A 15,156-nucleotide genomic window follows, 5' to 3' on the forward strand; every position below is an offset into this window, starting at 1 on the left:
CTATAAAAATGCTTGATTTATTAGGTGTTTTCAAAGTTAAGGATAAAAAAGGATATTAAAAATAAAATGGGGGCAGTTAGGTGGTGCAGTGCATAGAGCACTGGCCCTGGAATGAGGAGGACCTGAGTTCAAATATGACCTCAGATACTTAACACATGACAAGTCACTTAACCCCAATTACCTCACCCAAAAAAAAAAAATGAAAATAAAAATCAGCCTTGCTATTAAAAAAAAAAAATCAAATGGAGAATGGTTTAAATGCAATTTGAAAGGCTGTATCTGGATACATCTGTAGGTACTAGGCATGTCTGCTATGGGTACTCTGGATGCAGGAAAGGTATCAAATGCATTTAGTGTCAAGCCTGAATCCCTGCATTATTTTTGCCCATCTTCCCCCTTTTTCAACAGTTTACTATATTGCTTTCAAAGATTCTGATTCGGCTATCAACAATGTGTGTGATCAGACAAAATTGTATATGATAAATGACATAGCAGTGGACCAATCAATACCTACCTGCCTATTATGACCAGCTAGTGATTCACAATCACAAAGAGCCCATCCTCTTGTCTCAACCAGATTATTACTGGAAACTATGTTGTAAAATGGGTCCCCAGAAATTGGATTGATTTTATCCAAAGGAACAACATTACGATGACATTTTGGGGAAGGAGGAGAAGAGAATAAGCATTTATTTTTTATTTATTTTATTTAATTTTATTTTTTTGCTGGGCAATGAGGCTTGACTTGCCCAAGGTCACACAACTAGTAAGTGTCAAGTGTCTGATGCTGGATTTGAACTCAGGTCCTCTTGAATCCAGGGCCAGTGCTTTATCTACTGCACCACCTAGCTGCCCCCTGAGAATAAGCATTTATATAACACCTACTATGTGCCAGTCACTGTGCTAAGATCTTTACAAATATTATCTCATTTGAGATTCATGACAACCCTGGGAACCTGAGGCAAACAGGTTGAATGACTTGCTCAGGATCATACCTAGTTAAGAGACAGGCTGCATTTGAACTTGGGTCATCCTGACTCCAGGGCTCTGTGCACTCTACGGTGTCACCTAGCTATGTTGGTGTCTTTATTATTCAGCATCAAGTAAAACTTAAGATATGTCCAATGTCAGAGACATTAAAGAAGTTACAGATTTAGAACGAGCAGTGATTTAGGAGGAAAGTCACTTCCCTTCTCTAAGACTCAATTTCTTGATCTGTAAAATTAGGCAGAGACTGTTTGGCTTCTTTATTTGTGTCCCTGCCCTTGGCAGAGTTTCTAGTCCAAAGAAAAAGTTTAATAAATGCTTGTTGACTGATGTCTCAAAGGTTCATTGGATCATCTCTCCCCCCCTCCCCCCCATACTACTTTAATTGCCTTTATTCTTTTCTGTATTTTTTTTTCTTTCCTTCTCCCCCCATTCCACTCCCTTATTTCATGACAAACCTTGGAAGAGAGAACTAATAAGACTGGCACGCAGAAACTATGAAATCCAGATCAAAAGTGAACTTCTAGCTATCGTGAAAAAATAAAGTGCTTTGAAGACGTATCTCAGAAAAGCTAAGAACATTAAGAATGTGATTTTCATCAGCAGAGCATATGGTTTACCTAACCCCGGACGGCCAACAAGAGGCCTGAGAAGATCACTGGAGGCATTGAAGCCCTAGTGTCTTCTAAAACTATCAACGTGTAATTCACATAAAGTCCATTAAACACTGTATAATCCGCGTGCCCCAGACACTCCACAGCAGTGATATGCGGGGTGCACAGAGAGACCCCGGAGTGGAATTCTGCGCATTTTAAATGAACGTTTATAGTTTCTCTGGGCAGATCCATAAAACTGCCGCAGCAAGGCAGAAGGCTTTAAAGTTAATATGCCAAAACAGGTGTTCCCCTCCTTTCCACACCCAACTACAATACTATAATCTGTGTGGATGTGACTGTAACCATTTCCCATATCTCTACAGAAAGGATCTTATTTCCTTGGGACTTAGGTCCTGAGCGTGTGAACCAAGTTTTGCCAAGAAGGAAACTAACACTTGATCTTGTAAACTCTGTGGTGCCCTAATTGATGATTTGGGTAGTCCCTGAATATGACTGGTGTTATTGTTTGATGCTGTATTGCCCTCAGGAAATGCTGAGAAAAATCCAAGGATGTTTATGTAATCCTTCACAGAAGACAGATTGTTTTATACTGGGTATATTCCAGTGATAAGCAAATCACCTAATACTTAAATCCTTCAACGGATCCATGATCCCGATTATGACATTCCCTCCCTCACAAGCCGTTCGTGCCTGCCCACCCTGTTGCACCTGTTATTCATGTCTTCCCGTATATTCACCACAGGAGGGCCGAATAACCCCAAGAAGTCTTCCTCAATTTCTTCTGACATCGATACAGTATCCGAGTAGAGCATCTGAGCTATTTATCCATCATCCCCTGGGCCTCGGTGTGTAATTCTCTCATGTTCTTTCCCTAAAATACAATTCCTTGATAGCATCTTTTATACCTGTTCTTTTCTTTTAATAATTAAATTTGTTAATTTTTCATGTAATTGGAAACATTTAACTAAATAAAATATAATAAAGACAAAAATCAGTTAAAATTACATTCAAATACCATATGTACTAGACATTGCAGACAAATAGACAAAAAAAACCCCACTAATATTCCTTTGTCCTTAGGAAACTTAAAGAGTCTACTGAAGGAATCCAATACATATAGAGAGAGATGTTGCATTCTAGAATATAACAAAGAAGGAGAACTCTAGACTAAGTGTTATAAGGAAATTTGAGAGCAATTGCTCTCAGCTGGGGTAATCTTCATCTTTATTCTGGGGATGATTAACTTGGAGAGGAAATGGTACAATGGAAACACGATAGTTGTATGTGAGTGATATGGAAGCTTGGGTCCCAGAGTGAAAGGTGAAAGTTATAGAGAGGCAAATTTAGAGGAGAAGGAGAAAGAGAAGAAATAAATAAAATAATAAAATAAATAACAGCCTCCTTAACAACTGGAGTTGTAGAAATTTAGAATGGGCTGCTTCCAGAGGGAGTGGGTTCCTTCTCATGGAAGTTCCTTCAAGGAAGATTGAAAGACCATTTTCCAGGCATGATAGATACGAGACTGTTGTCTAGGTGTAGGTTGGATTTTAGATGGCCTCTGAGGTCCTAATGAGAAGGAATGGTACTGAGCTGGCCTTGAATGAGAAAGATTCTGAAAGGCAGAGAGATAAAGAAGGGCGTTATAAACATGGGGTCAAGTTGCACCCATGGAAGGTGGCAGAGGTGTAAAAGATCAAGTAAGTTGCACTATTTGAGCAGAACAAAGAAGTGAGAGACAGAACGGTGTAAAATAAAGATGGAAAGGTAAAGCTGAGTTCTATTACAAAAGGGCTTTTAATACCAAGCTGAACATTTCATCCGTTATCCTAGAAGACAAGAAGAGCTTTTCAATGGAAGAATCAATCATTATAAACAACCATATGGATGACTGCTCCAAAACATGAATACTAGGAGAAAAACAAATTAATTCTAAGGTTTCACCCCACATCCAGTAAATGGCAACGATTTTAAATGGCAGGAATTGTCCAAATTGGATAGGCTAGGGGAACAACTAGACCCTAAGACACTGTAAGTGAAGCTTTGAATCAGACCAACCAATCAGAAAAACAATTAGGAATTGTGCAAGAAAAGTAACTGCTTTGACCATACCCTTTGACCAAGAGAATCTAAGAATGGGTATATACCCCTGGGGGTGAAAAACAGAAAAAAAAAGGTCCCATGTAGACAAAAATATTCATAGAAGCACCTTTGATGCAAAAATCAGAAACAAAATCGGTGCCAATCAATTGGGAGATGGCCATGCAAACTGTGGCATGTATATATGTATATACACATAAGCATATATATGTATGCAATGTACTATTATACCATATATAACATAAGAAATGATGAGTTGAGAAATTCAGGGGAAGGCTTATGAGCACTGAAACTGAGCAAAGGGATCAGAATGAGGAAAGCCACAGACACAATAAAAATAATATTATAATAAAGCCAAATGCTGTGTAATTGAAATGACCAATCGTGGACCAAGACAACAGGTAAGGACATTTTCCTCCATCCTTTATTTTGAAGAAGCCAGGGACTGTTGGGCATGGCTTCAGTGTTAGTTTGGGTTAAATATTTTTGATTGGCCAAGATGCTAGTGGTGGGGGGGAAGATACCCAAAAATGACTGTGATGTTTAAAAGCAACAACATAAATAAAACATTTTTTTTTAATTTAAAAAGAAATGACGGGGCAGCTAGGTGGTGCAGTGGATAGAGCACTGGCCCTGGAGTCAGGAGTACCTGAGTTCAAATCCGGCCTCAGACACTTAACACTTACTAGCTGTGTGACCCTGGGCAAGTCACTTAACCCCCATAGCCTCACTAAAAATAAAAAAAGAAAAAAGACAAAAAAAGAAATGAGAAGGCTCTGAACTACTATGGTGGTGGTATTAATGAAGATGGAAGAATTGACACAAGACACTATGTAGGTAGAATCTAGGGAACATAACAACTAATTGGATTGGGGTGGTATGGGATCAGGAAGAATTAAAGATGGCTGAAAGGTGACAGGCCCGGATGGCAGAGGACCACAGTATCGTAAGCAAAATGGGAAAGATGAAAAGAGGTGTGTTAGGGGAGGGATGCATTCAGTTTTGGACATGCTGGGTTTAGTGTACTGGCAGGAATTACAGGTGGTAACTGATGACATGGGAGTTGGAGAGATCACCAAAGAAGGTAGAGAAATTAAAAAAAAAAAAAAAAGAATCATGAGGACAATTATGGGGGCCAATCACTCTGAAGGACCGCACCACAAAAGATAGCAAGAAGTGTTTCAGAAGACTGACAAAGCGGGGATGGACTAAAGCTTCTAAACGAGGCAAACATTTTCAGACATGGCCAATGTGAGCATTTGTTGTGTGACTATACAAGAGAGCTCTTGGGGATGGGGGTAGAGGGAGGAAGAGGAGGGCAGTGATGGTTATATTCAAAAGGGGAAAGAGGAGAACATCCGTGAATCATTAAAAACAAACAAAAGAGAACAGAAGGGAAGTTCTGAAAGGGACATGGAAAAGCTAAGCAGCGATGGAATCACAAAGTTAAATTTGAAATATTAGGGGAAAAGAGGTGTATATATTGGATATACCTGGTTTTATACATAGTTCTCATACTGTTCTTTGTAGAGGGAAATGTTTCTGTTTGTTTTCATTTTTCAAGTCTCATTTTTTTAAAGGAAGGTTAAAAATAAAAGAGGGCAGACTAATTTGAAAATTTTGATTTAGATTTAGAAAATGTTAAATCAAAAAGGGAAGAAGAGGAGAGATGTAAAACAAAATCGTATTCCTGAAGTCAAGGGCAGAGAGCATATTAGGAAGGAGGGGGTGGGTCTACAGCACATAATGTTACCCAAAGGTCAAGGGGGGTAAAGCCCCTAGAAGGCCATTCATTGGATTTGGCACCTGAGCTCACTGGAGACCTTGGAGAAAGCAGTTTGGGGGAGAGGAGGGGAGGGGAGGGGGGAGATGAATGCCAGACTGCAAAAGGATTCAGGATTGAATGATAGTGTCATTTGTATTATATACACTTAGCTATTTCATATAAACGCCTTTTTACGTCAACACACCATTTTTCATGTGCAGAGCCTTGTCAAATAGAAGGGGTGGATGAAAGGAGAGCAATTACGTGCGATTCATAGCCATGGTGACTCCCAATCCTCCCAATTTCTCGCTTCTGATCAGTCTGAATGATCCTCCAGAACAGTGTGGATGTTTTTAATTCTTTGGTATCACTCTCATAAAGAGCTCAGTACTCAAGAAACTCATTATCTGTTCATCTTGGAGGGCCAAACCTTCAAGAAGCCAAAAGATTCTTGGGAGATGTTCTCCACACCTCCCCACAAAGATGCCTGCCCCTTTTTGCTCTCCCCTTCACTTTGGATTCAGTGGCACCCATAAGGCTGGTGGGTGAGAATGGGGTAATGAATCTTATAATAGAGCTCAAGCCATCAGCCCCGGTGACATAGGACTAGTCGGTACCATCACTTTAGATCAGAGCTGGAGAGCAAGCTTGCGGCTAGTAACTCATTCCACAGAGAGCACACACATCACTTCTATATTTAAATTGCTCTGAGCTAATCAAAGGGGAGCACAGGTCAGACAGGTTTCCATCAATACAACACTGGTCATAACTAAAAAAGAGGGAACAGATGCTACCCCATTCACAATTCAGAGCCTTTCACTGCATTTTCAGTACAAAAGAGCACTCCTAGTTTATAAAGTCATTTTTCTCCCCAATGCACACAGTACTGAATTATTTAACACTCATCTGAAACACACACACACACACCTGACAGTTTTTAAAATACTGTTTGTCAACATCTTCAAGATCTATAAAAAATATGTGCAATGAAAGCAGATTCTATACACATACAGTCTTTCATTAGCAAGTTGCAGAGTATATTTACTAACTAATGCTTCACAAAATCCTGGTGGCACAGTGGATGGAGTGCCAGGTCTGGAGTCAGGAAGACCCGAGTTCAAATCCGGACTCAGACACTAGCTATATGACCCTGGGCAAATCACATAACCCTGTTTACCTCAGTTTCCTCATCTGTAAAATGAGTTGGAGAAAGAAATGGTAAACTACTTTAGTATCTTTGCCAAGAAAATCCCAAACGGGGTCATGAAGAGTGTCGTATTTAGACTAAAATGATTCAACAACAACAAAGACAATGAAAACAGAGAGATAGGAAGAAATGTGACCCACATCTCAAGATATTCAATTACTTGGTCTACATCCTTCAGTGAGTTCTTTCCAAGTATAACCATTTCTCAATGTGTTGGGAACTTTCCCATAAGAACCCTGAAGATACTTGTATTTGGAGACTTTTTTCAAATTCTCTTTAACAACTGGTATAATCCTTTTTAACAAGTAACTACTAAAGTGATGGAGGTTTCGCTTGGCCAAAGCTAAACAAACAAAAACTTACTTTGTCACTTTGGATGTATGACCAAGCAAACAATTTAACTGTATTTTCCTTTTTTAAAAAAAGCTACAGAAAACACCTTTTGAATCATAACATCTTAATTGTGATCCTTTTACTTTAAGAGAAAAATAGATGTCAACAAATGGGGCCCCTGAATTCTTAAAATATAAAAGTGATTTTTTCAGAAAATACTTAAAAGAGCCTACTTGAATTTCCCATAAAGTTGACTAGTCACAGGAGGTATATTTAAATTCTTGCTACCGCCAGCTACCATTGACCAAAAAAACCAAACCAAAACCAAACCAAACCCAAAACCCATTATGAACTTTCAGTTTGTGGGAAGAGAGGAGAGAAGAAATCTGACTTCAAATCGCTTTTTAAAAACAATGGAGGAAATAGACTATTCCATTGAATTCTTGTGTGAGAAATAATATCTCCCTATTAAGTAGTGTTGATTTGCAGTTTGAAATGAGCTTGTTCAAAAAGTCATGGCTACCATTTATATCTTTCAAGATGACAATAGCTTCATAATAGCAGAAAAGATTCATTTTTTCTAAAGAATGGGGGGAAAGTGTTATTTATTTGACCTTGAAATCACAGATTGCCTTGGAAAGTAAAACTCTAGCCTCCTGAATTCAGAAGGGAATACGAGGGCCATCTAACAAGAGATCAATTGGAGCTTTATTGTTTTCTTCCTCAAATAGCTAATGGGAAACCACCTTCTAATAGCAGTACCATTCACACTGAGGCTGGTTCTCAGCTGCTTACTACAGAATAATTGATGAACTAATGATGAGACTTCACAGGACAGACGGTCTTAATTCTACATAATCTGCACCGAAGCTAAATTAAAATAGAAAACAGCTCTAATTCTCAAGATTTCTAAACCAAAATCACTTAATACTTCAAAAGAGGCCCCAAAAATGGGCAAATGTAAAAGGGTTAAGGATAAAATATTCTTTTTCTGCATCAAAATGAGAACAATTCAATAAACACGAAGAACATCCCTAGAGATCTGATTTTTTCATCTTATTAGGGGAAAGAGAATATTTAATTGTATAACACGTGTCTACAACAGTTTCTCCCAGAGACACTTCCAAGGAGGCCAAAGTGCAAAGTCCTAAATACTCCAAAGGGAAATAACTGAACTTCACCAGCTTCATTATCGTTTTTTAATGAAAAAATATTAGTAAGAGGGGGAAAAAAAGTGAGTCAAAATAATTGCTACATTTAGCACTTGGTTTTATGAGGAAAAAAGAATCGCATTTCTCACAAAACACAACTGGGCTCTACGTTTTAATTAGCCACACTTATTGGCGTCGTTTCCAAGCAAGGACAAATGATTTTTCTTACATCAATTTAATCTTCTTAAAATAACCTATAGTCATCATTATCTGACATATCCACACCTGTCACCCCAACCCCATTATTGATCATTAACGGTGCTCTTAGTTAAAGCAGAGATTAGGTAGGTGTTATCATCCACACACCCACAATTACATCACAGCATGACAGCCAATTAGTTGAAGCCTGGGTAGAAAACCCTGCTTGCAAGTCAGCACTGTGGTCCATTGGAAGAAACAGCTGCTTCCCTATTTCCATAGACAGCTTACCTCCTTTACTGGAAGGTAAGCCCTTAGGTAAAACATGCCTTAAATAACGGATTGTCTCATTTACGTATTATGAAAATCCTTCTCTTTTTTTTGTCTTTGTACCCAGTAGTAAAATTTCTTAAGCCAATGGGGCTTAATTCAACCCCTATGAATGACATATGTATTTCCAAATAAAGCCACAGCAGGTCTGTTCAATTACATGAGGCAATATGTCCTCCTGTTACTAAATTAAAACTTACTTAGAACTCATGCTAGGTAGCTAATTGAACACTTCTGAAAGCACGCAAATGCAAGGGTGGAAGAAGTTAATGATCACAAGACTATTCCCCCAGTAATGACTTAAAGCATCATTAAAACACACACACACACACACACACACACACACACACATACATACATATACACACATACATCTATCTTCTTGGCACCCCGAATATGCAGTTTCTTTAGCAGGTATACTGGTATACTTCGATGGTTCTGTAATCTAAGCAACCACCAGTCTATAGCTCTACTCATTGATTAATCAACTAGTGTTTATTAAGTGCGTGTTTTGGCATAGTAGAGACAGAGCTGACCTCAGAGACACGGGTGATACACACCAGCTGTGGGATTCTGGGCAAGTCACTTAAAGCACTGAGAACTCTCGGTGTTTTAGGCAACTCACTAAGTCTGTGACTGACTGAGAAGGCGCTGGTCTGCACTGGGGAGGAAGTGTCCTCATCTGAGAGTTTTCCTCTATCACAAGCATGGTCCCTATCCCTCTGTGTTAGATACTCTGGATATCAAGAGAGAGGAAAGAAGGAGGGAGGGAAGGAAAATCTCTAAGGTACAGTAGAAAGTTTATTGAATCTGAAGTCAGAAAAACTGGGTTTGAGAACCATCTCTGACACCTGAAATTTGGGAGACCTTGGATAACTCACTTCCTCCTCTGGTCCTTAGTTTCTCTTTCTATATACTTAAGAGGTTGGTCTTGCCTTTTTATCCTGTGTGGTTCTTTTCCACATATTTCCACTGGTCCTCAACAAAGGGTTCACCCAATATACTTGGAGGTCTTCTTCCTCTAGGTATCTTTATGTTCACTCTGTCAACCTCACCAGGCCACCATCTTGTTCCATCATAATATCCCAGAATGATCCATCCCTCCCTTAGGCTACTCCCTGTTTGTAAATTAGAACATAAACTCCTTGAAGGCAAGAATTTCCTGATCTTTGTACTTAGACTATAAGCTCCTTGTGAACAGGGATGGTCTCACTTTCATTTTTATATGTTTAGTACCTAGCATAGTACTTTCCTTAATGCCCACCAAATGTCCATTGATTGAGAACAAGTTGCTCTCATTAAAGCATCACTCATTATTTTCCCCTCTGTACAAAAGGACTCCACCATCCTGGGTCTTCAAAGACTTATCTATAACACTATTTCATTCCTGAAATCCCTATGAAAGTCCTACTTACAGGGTTTCCTGGTGGTGTGGAAGTGACTTGCCTTGGCTTCTCCAAAGCTATCTCAGAGGAATTCAAGTTTCCAAAGCCCTTCCATGTTGGAAACGGCCTAGAAGCTCTCCTCATCACCAGAAGGATTGGCAACCAGGTGATTAATTTTTTTTTTTTGGGGGGGGGGTCACTGCAGTTGATCAAACCATTCCCTAGAAGTGATGAAGGGTTTGGGATGTACACTAGATGAAGGGAAGACCTGAACTGAGAAAGCATATGTCTGGTCATTAATGAATGACTGGCCAAGAACTCTGGCTGGGCTGAATTTTGCTTCTGTTCATGACCACTGACATGACCACAGGACAGAATAATCCTGCTCACTCTCTCTTCAGTTCTCGTCATTGGCAAGCTCTAGAAAAGGTAACAAGGTATTTGGTCGGAATGCTCACCTGCCAAGATCACAAATGTTATGGGGATTTTTTATTCCTTTTTTTCCCCTTTTTCTTTGGCAGGGCAATGAGGGTTAAGTGACTTGCCCAGGGTCACACAGCTAGTTAGTTTCAAGTGTCTAAGGCTGGATTTTAACTCAGGTCCTCCTGAATGCAGGGCAGGTGCTTTATCCACTGCTCCACCTGGCTGCCCCACAAGATCACAAATGAATAGTGATGGTGGGCTCTGCCCTTCCAAGTCCACAACAGCAACCTGGTATGTCTGATTTCCTGATTGAATAACAGTCACAAATACATTAAACACTAGGAGGAGAAGGAGCAGACTATTGGGTTGATGGGCTTCGGGCTGTATTCTTTCCAGCATAATTTTTACCCCATTTTGACATGTCTGAGTCATCAATGGATTGAAAACTTTCCCCTTTTGCTGGAGCCCTTTGGAAGTTACCAATTCATGTACAGATAAATATTCTGAAGTTCTGGAACCAAGATTTGTTCTCTTGCCCTAACCCTATTTTGTCTTTTAAAAAAAAAATAGTAAAGAACATTCCTAAGGTCAAATACGAGAATTATAAGAGAATATGGGATTCACCATCAGTTATAACATGAGAATATACCCATAAGTTCCAGTAGGTTTCATAATGACAGAAGCAATGCACTTTAAAAGCTAATCCAATCATTCATTCATTCATTCAGCAAAGACTTTTTGAGGAGGGCCAAAGTTCAATTGCTCATTACAAATCAGCAACATCCCAATTATAATGCCGCCAAGCGTCTACAGTCTCAGAAGTAATCAATCATAGTAACGTGGGAGGTGGCAATAATGTAGTAGAGAGAACTCTGGACGAATAGATGTTTCCCGATTTGCAATCCAGACTCTACCATTAGCTTGATGTGGCCTCAAGCAAGTCATCTATACACCCTGGGCTCCAGTTTCCTCACCTGTTCTGTGGGGATGAAAATATTCCAGCTGCTCAATTCACAGGATTGTTTCAAGAAAAGTGTTAAGTGTTATGGGAAGGGGACTTTGCTCGATAACCCTCTGACTATCATTAGGGGCACAGAAAGGGGAGATACATGGTCACCAAAGGTGAAATTCACCACCATTGTGAAGAAAGTACAACATGGAGTCCAAATGGAAAACTATAAATGACGAGGGCTTTTAGAGGCCTGTTTGTATACAGGCTGCAGAAGTGTTTTGGTTTTTTTTGTTAACACTTGAGTGTTTACATGACGCTGGTATGTGATATTGTGGTAAGGGTACTGGACCAGGAGTCAAGGACGTTTGAGTTCTATCAACAAGTTAGCTGTGTTATTTTGAGAAAACCACAACCTCTGAATATTGGCCCCCTTATCTGCCACACAGGGGTTGTGATAGGAGCCACAATGAGTAGGGTCCTTGACACATGGGCTGGGCTAGTTTTCCCCTAACAGGTAAGGAAGCCATACCTGAGCCTGAATTGTGTCAAGGGGACTAGGGCTCGAGCAAGCCATTGTTGGAAGCTTCCAGGTTGCTCGGGACACAAAAAGCCTAGTCTGCCAGTAGCCAGTGTCCTCCAGACCAGATATATGTAACAGTGCCAAGAAAGTGAGTCAGCACATGCCTTCTAATCACACGCATTTCCATATGGAGAAAAGGAGGGCTTCCTCTTGTCACCATTATCATTGTCAAAACCACTGGAGCCACTGGCCTAAGTCAGATCTAGTCCAGAATAAGGGTAATGGTGTCTACCCAATATGCCTAATGGGGAAGTTCTGAGGATCAAATAAGATAATTTGAAGATCCCTAACCAGGGAACCAACATGGCCAATAGTGAAGCGGCAGCTCCTATGACATTCTGTCCTTCTTATTCATGGGCATATTCAGAATGGTGGGGAAGGGGGAGGGAGAATGAAGTTACCCCAAAGCTGCTGCCTTAGCACCCCTCACTTCCCGAGCTCAGCTTCTTAGCAATCCTCTTCCTCCTCAGGAGCCACAAGATTTTTTTTTTTTTTTTAGTGAGGCAATTGGGGTTAAGTGACTTGCCTAGGGTCACACAGCTAGTAAGTGTTAAGTGTCTGAGGCCGGATTTGAACTCAGGTACTCCTGACTCCAGGGCCAGTGCTCTATCCACTGTACCACCTAGCTGCCCCAGGAGCCACAAGATTTAGAGTTAAAAGAAACCTTAGAGCTACAAAACCTTCAATTTAGGGATGAGAAAACTGAGGTACCTGCCCCAAATCCTCTAATTCCAGATTCAGTGTTCATGCCACTACACCAGGGCTTCGTAACCTTCTGGGTATGTTATGAACCCCTTGAGCAGCCTGTTGATGCCAAAGCAACCCTTCTCAGAATGATGTTTATAAATGCCTAAAATAAAATACGTAGAACTGCAAAGGAACAAGATAATGAAATATCATTAAAAAACAAAACCAAAAATCCATGGACTCCAGGTTAAGAACCCCTGCCCTAAATACACCATGTTGGACTTCCCTTGCACTCATCTGCATATATGTTGTTTCTCTCCAGTAAAAATATCCAATTCTTAGGGCAGCTAGGTGGCACAGTGGATAGAGCACTGGCCCTGGATTCCAGAGGACCTGAGTTCAAATCCAACCTCAGACACTTAGCACTTACTAGCTGTGTGACCCTGGGCAAGTCACTTAACCCCAATTGCCTCACCAAAAAAAAAATTATCCAATTTTTGGGATCAGGGTTTTACTTTGCTTTGTCATTGATACCCCCAGTGCTAAGCACATAGTAGGTCCTTTACCTCACAATGATCACAAATCTTTGGCGAAATGAAAAGCACTTCCTCCTTATATAAAGCTGGTGAAGCTTCTCCCCCTGAGGTAATGTATAGTGAATGCATACTGTTAAGTGTAAGATGCCCTAGTTAAATAAATGATGGTATTTCTATATGATATGACTTCAGAGGGCAGAACACAAGTTAAAGATAGGACATATACCTGTCAAAATAATGGCTTTCCTATACCTTATCAGGGCTAATGGTTGACCATGTGAAGTGGCAGTTAATGTGTTTGATAAAACCAGCAGCACAGAAAACAACACGACCCTAACTCTGTTTTCTTTACGCCAGCATTCTCCTCAAGTATTGATGTCAAAAGGCTATCCTTGGTTTCCAAAGGGCAAACCATTGATTCTCTTGACAAAGGAAGGCTCTAATCTAAAGAAATAGAGAGTATGTCTAATGAAAATGTTGATTGGTTATCAGAATAAAAATCCTAAAACGAAGCAGAAAAAGTTTTCGCTCTCGTGTTCCCACTAGACTGTTGTGAGCTACTCCCAACCCCTTGCCCTTACCCATTGTTTTCCTGAGACCTCATCTGTACACATACATATGCAGATGCCTGGATATACAAGGTTATCATTCAAAGCCGCTATTCCTGAAAATCTAAAGCACTGTTCTTACAAACCTGAAGGAAGAGAAACGTGACATCATTTCCCTGCCTGGTATGTCAAGTCTTTCCCCACACATTGGGCATACCACTTAAAACAAGGCTATGCCTTTTTAATGATAAGAAAGAAGTATGGCAGAATTCCTCAGAAATGGTGGTGTAGGAATGCTAAAGGGCCTTGCTGTTCAATAGATTCATGACACGATCTCAAAGTTCAAGTGCCAAGAAAACTAATTTACATATGAATATTAGCTGGAGACTGTCATCTATAAGTGTCTCTAGAGAAAGCCCCTGCTTTCCATCCCAGCTAGATCAAACCCGTCAGGGGCCCTTTGGTGTGACAAGGTGAGAAAGAACTATTCAAATGATAAAAGGTCAGACATTATTGGACTTTTTTTAAAGGGAAAACTTTGATGATTCTGTTAGGCTCTCTTAGCTAAACTGCCACCGGAGAACAATACGTTTCAAATGATGGCTGTCCAAGACCAGCAATCAGCACTAAAGGGAGACTGAAGGCTGGAAAACTACACAATCTCATAGCCTGCTAGGCTTGCAAAGAAAGCATATTCTCAGATAAAGGTAAACACACTCTTGTTAAATATATAAAAATGCCCCCAATCAAGAAATGTTGAGACACAGCAAGATACAGGGGAAAGAGAACTGGATTTGAAGTCAGATGACCGTAAGTTCAAATCCTGGCTTAGTCACTTGCTGTGTGTGTGTGTGACTTTGGTTAAGTCAAGTTAGACTAGATGGCTTTTGAGGAGCCCTCCTGTTTTAGATCTATGACCCTATGATCTTCCTTCCCATGATTTCTTCTTTAATCTCTAATTCCTCCTCCTTTATCCCATAGTCTCGTCTCCTTCTCAAGCAATGTTGCAAGGTGCTCACAACAAAAATCAATCTACTTTCATAGTAGTAGTGTACTCTCAAAATATTTTGCACATATATGTATATATAATATATATAAATGTATGTATAAATACACACACACACACACATATATATATATATATATGTATACACATGTTATCACCCTCAATCAATAAATAACGCTTCATTTCTGTCTTTTTATTCCCAGTAAAATGTCTGGGACATAAGAAGATAACAATTATTGATGATGATGATGGTAGCATTTATATAGCATTTAATAAATACTATCTCATCTAATTAATTTGACAGTTATTTAAGATAGGTGCTATTATCGTTGTCCCTACCTGACAAATGAGGAA

At 39.8% G+C, this 15,156-nt stretch overlaps 1 protein-coding gene across 2 annotated transcripts in view; it reads right to left on the reverse strand.

The window, feature by feature from the left end:
- The window catches only part of RHBDD1 (rhomboid domain containing 1), a 180,904-nt gene that overhangs the window by 111,061 nt on the left and 54,687 nt on the right, over positions 1 to 15,156 (reverse strand). The gene's annotated exons all lie outside the window — the stretch shown is intronic.

The sequence above is a fragment of the Dromiciops gliroides genome, chromosome 3 (assembly GCF_019393635.1).
Source record: "Dromiciops gliroides isolate mDroGli1 chromosome 3, mDroGli1.pri, whole genome shotgun sequence".
NCBI lineage: Eukaryota > Metazoa > Chordata > Mammalia > Microbiotheria > Microbiotheriidae > Dromiciops > Dromiciops gliroides.